At 36.2% G+C, this 5,109-nt stretch overlaps 1 long non-coding RNA gene across 1 annotated transcript in view; it reads left to right on the top strand.

The window, feature by feature from the left end:
- The first annotated feature begins 526 nt into the window (after positions 1 to 526).
- The window catches only part of LOC118764100, a 27,981-nt gene continuing 23,398 nt past the window's right edge, over positions 527 to 5,109 (top strand). Inside the window, exons 1-2 of the long non-coding RNA XR_004999891.1 lie at positions 527 to 574; positions 759 to 801. This is a non-coding gene — a long non-coding RNA (uncharacterized LOC118764100). The remainder of the gene's footprint in view (positions 575 to 758; positions 802 to 5,109) is intronic.

Here is a 5,109-nt window from a genome sequence, read left to right as displayed (position 1 = left end):
TTTAGATCGATCCCAGTACTTAGACTGGTATTTATTTCATCGATCCCGAAAGAATAAAAAATTAAAGTCGACCTAAACTAGAAACGTAAACAAGGACGAAATGCCGCTAAGCATTTTGCCCAGCGTGCTAACAAATTCTGCCAGTTTGCTGCCCTAAAAATGTGATAAATATTCTTTTCTACTCTAGGCACAAGACCCGAAATTTGGGGGTGGGGGTGTACACAGTCGATTAGATCGATTTCAGTATGCAACTGATACTTAATTTATCGACCCCGATAGGATGAAAGGCAAAGTCGATTTCAGTAGAATTTAAACTCAGACCATAAAGACAGACGAAATACAGCTAACCATTTCGCCCGGCGTGCTAACGGTTCTGCCAGCTGGCCACCCTAAAAATAGGACAAATATTGCGGATCTATCTTGTCCGACCCTCTATCAGTTCTAGGAATCCACCACTCCACAGCCCTGGCATAAACAGCTTCAGTTACACGGTTTCCCTGACAAAAATCATAACACTCGTCCTAAAGCGGCGAGCTGGCAGAAACGTTAAGCACGCCGCGCGGAATGCTTAGCGGTATTTCGTCTGCTGCTACATTCTGAGTTCAAATTCCGCGCATGTCGACTTTGCCTTATATCCTTCCGGGGTCGATAAATTATGTAGCAGTTACTCACTGGGGTCGATATAATCGACTTAATCCGTTTGTCTGTCCTTGTTTGACCCCTTTGTGTTTAACCCCTGGTGAGTAGTAAAGAAATAGGTATTTCGTCTATCTTTACATTCTGAGTTCAAATTCCGCCGAGGTCAGCTTTACCTTTCTTCCTTTCGGGGTCAATAAATTAAGTACCAGTTGCGTACTGGGGTCGATCCCCCAAAATTTCGAGCCGTGTGCCTAGAGTAGAAAAGAATTAATATAATTTGCATTCTTCAAAATCCGCCGAGGTCGACTTTGCATTTCATCCTTTCGGTGTGGATAAATTAAGTACCAGTTGGGTACTATGATTAATCAAATTGACTTCCACCCCTATACCCCAATATTTCGGACCTTATGCCTAGTTTGGAAAAGAATAACACTCGCCCTGATCCGTTGGTCCGTTGGTCCGTCGCAGAGTTCGAAGTCAGAAAATTCTTTGAGGAGAGAGGACAAATCGATTCACATCGCCCGCACTACTTGAATGGTAGATTATTTTATCAACCCCGAAGGAATGAAAGGCAAAGTTCACCTCGGTGGCGTTCGAACTCTAAATGTTAAGTGCCATCGAGTCACATTTTATACATAGATTTTGTCTTGTACTTGTTTTAGTCATTAGACCGAAGCCACGCTGGAGCACCAACATGAAGTGTTTTTAGTCGAAAAAATTGAACGAGTCCTTTTTGTTTTTGTTTTTTAGAGCCTGGTATTTTTCCTTTTCTATCGAGCAGCTAACTTAGGGGGATATAAACAACACAACATCGGTTGTCAAGCGGTGATGGGTAACAAACACACGCTGAAAGACACACACACGTAGTCTAAATACATACACACACACACACACATACATATATATATGTATATTCACATACATACACACACACGTGACCTCGTGTGTACCGTTGGCGATTTTTTTTTCTCTGTCTGCCCTTCTCTGGATCTTTCCTTCTCCTATGTTTCCAACGAAGAGCTCCGCTTGAAACGTTAAACCCTCCTTCTTTCCTTCTTTCCTGAGCGTCCAATAATACTATATTTGTTCCACGTCCTCGTGTTGTGTTTTTTTGTGCTTTCTTGTTTGGATTAACTTTATATATATACAGGTATACACGACAAGCTTCTTTCAGTTTTCGTCTACAAAATCCACTCACAAAGCTTTGGTCGACTCGAGGCTATAGTAGAAGGTACTTGCCCAAGATGCCACGAAGAAGGACCGAAATCATAACCATGTGGTTGGAAATCAACTTTGTATAATTGGTGCTCCAGCATGTCCCCAGTGAATTGACTGAAACAGATAAAAGAATAAATATATACACATATTAAAAGAATAAATATATACACATATTAAAGGCGGTACTCCAGCATGGCCACAGTCAAATGACTGAAACAAGTAAAAGAGTATATACATATCCTACGTTCATGCACACACACACACACACACATAAACACACACACACAGATACACGTTCACACACACACAAACACACACTCACACACACAAATACGCGTGCGCACTCACACACACAAACACACAGATGTGGTAGTGTAAATTACATTTATTTCATTTACTGGAATATCTTGAGTGTAATAATTTGTGTTGTCCATTCATGTGTATATGTATGGCAGTGTGTGTCTGTATACATATATTCATATATATATATGCATATATATACATAAATACATACACACACACACATACATACATATATATATATATATATGCGTATATATACATACATACATACATATATATATATATAAGCATATATATATAGTTAGTGTTTATTGTATATGAATGAAGTACACACACACACACATACACACGCGCACACATATTCATATACACTCATGCATGTGCGTGTTATGAAATGCGAACCTTGATAAAATATACGTAATTTTTCTCAAAAATATTATTCTAATTTGAAGTAATATTATAGTGGTGCTTATGGTGGTGGTGGTGGTGGTGCTGGTACTGAAGGTGGTGGTGTTAGTGGTGGTTGTAGTAGTTTGTAATTTGCTTGATTTTTATGTCTTTTCTTATTTCCCTCAGTATTCTGTTTTCTGCATAATTACTCTTTGATTAAAATAGACTGTTTTATTTTTGTTTTATTTGAATCTTTTTCCTCTTCTTTTGTATTTACTTTTATTTCAAGTACAGATATATTGCAAATCATTACCGAAATATGCATTTTCTTTCACGGCGAGATTTGAATGAGGAGTTAGCTGGGTGCACATTTTTCCTCGTGGCTTCACTGACAAGAACAGATACGTCGACAACTGTTGAAACACTATGATTCATAGGAAGCTATCTAGCCTGAAGGCTCTGACTCAGACAAGCTATACATTTATATTCCTCGTCTCAGCGTGAAACCGATCGTCAATAATGACAAATAATACGTGATAGGATTCATTCACCATACTACTATATTTAAATATACATATAACAATATCGCTCGCACTCTATCCTCCTCTACACCGCCATTGAAAACACCACTAACATCAACACCACTGCTACGTCTAAAATGAAAACAAGCAAAAAATAAAATAAAGACAACCAGAACCATAATAAACATCTGGAAGAATTTTCAGGTCTATTTTCTGTTCCTTTTTTATATCATTAGTTTTCGTTTTCTTTTTCTTTCGAAATCGCTATGAAGCAGTAAACTTTGAATATCGGTAAATACGCGTAGACTGGCTTTCAACTAGCTATGCAAACATCACTGCCTTATTTTTACTAAAGCGATTAAGAAAGTGTTTTAGATATCTTTATGTTCTGGGATCTAATCTAGCAGAAGTTAATTTTCAGTATCATCCTTCTTAACCGATTAAAATTAAATATTGAGATTAGTTTAACTCTATATGCTCTCTCTCTTAACCCTTTTGAGACACACGATGTTTAACTATGTGTAACCAAAAAGACCAAAGCTGTTTTTTTTTTTTTAGTAGGAAACGATCGATAAAGTGCCTAAAACTACTTTATTAGTATGTAAAACTATATATATTAAATAGTTTTATGTTATATCTATTGAAAGACTACCCTTGATATGCTTATTACACTTCAAAACGTTTGTTTCATCGGTTCGATAGATCGGCCTCAAATTTCGTACAACTTGTATTACTTGGGCCGATCAATCGCCCCGGGTGTCGCAAGAAGGTTAAATCATCTCTTATTTCGCTATAAAATTTTGGATTGATAGAATATTTTGAGTAACAAACAAAATGATTTTCGGTATTTGTTCCAGATCTTCCTTCTACCTCCGATAAAATAAAGTTTCAGTTACATACAAGTTATCGGCAAAATATTAGCTTCGAATAAAGCGGCGAGCTGGCATAACTTGGCACGCCACTTAATGGCATTTCTTACGTACTGAGTTTAAATTTCGAGATCGATAGCCTAAGTACCAGTTGAGCATTTTCATCGATCAATTTATTCCCTTCCCCGAAATTGGTGGCCTCCTACCAACATTTGAAACCAATATGTTTAGCTTTGAATGTGCTAGAAATTATCATGAATGTTATAAGAGCAATTCATAGTCAAAAGCTTAAACGATGACAAAATGCCTTGCTTTGTTTAAAGACCTCTTTAAAGTGTCTGCTCAAATGTAAAACGTTTGCCTTTGGTTTTATTTCAAGAATATTTAAATAAACCACCGTCCAAACATTAATACATTGTCTATGTCTTCAATGCCTTGACTTCACATAATGTTACATTAAAATCTAAACTAGTAAATATATAAATAAGTTTCGTTGCCGTCAATAGCAAAATAGCCTGAACTTTAAAACACTGGTCCTTCGCTATTCCCATCATTTGAGGATTTCATTGAAAGTCTTCTTGCAGAAACCACATAATTTATAACTAATTCTGAAGTTTGTCCTTACATTTATTATTATTAGTGAAACCTGCTAAAGTTGCTAAAGTTCTTGCTTATTTAATTTTCGTATTTGATCTTGATTCATAAATTTATTAAGCTGTATATCAGAGATTCTTCATAGTAAAAATTTTCGATTTTTTTTCCAGTTTGATTAACGAGCTACATATAGATAGGATTCACGGTGTTAAAGATTAAGGCTGGGAGCGAGGTGTTCAAATCTCACCAGGTGAACTTTGCCTTTCATTCTTTCGTGGTCGATAGAATAAACTAACAGTCTCATACAGATGTCGATGTAATTACCTTGCCACACCTCAAAATTATCGGCTATCTGTTAAAATTAGAAAGACTTATATCAAAGATGTGGATTTTATTCTGATTTTGCTTTGCATTTAATATTATTTAAGTATAACATTTGAACATATTCATGGAAGAAGGAACAAACGGGTTCATATTTTGGATGCTGAGATCAAATTCTCTCTGCGCTTCTTTGGATTTTACTTGTTTTTACTTCTTTTTTTTTTTCATAAGCTTTCATAATTACATAAATATCC

Source organism: Octopus sinensis, linkage group LG7 (assembly GCF_006345805.1).
Source record: "Octopus sinensis linkage group LG7, ASM634580v1, whole genome shotgun sequence".
Classification (NCBI taxonomy): Eukaryota; Metazoa; Mollusca; class Cephalopoda; order Octopoda; family Octopodidae; genus Octopus; species Octopus sinensis.
Note: the sequence above shows the minus strand (reverse complement) of the source record. Positions and strands in the feature narration are given on the sequence as shown.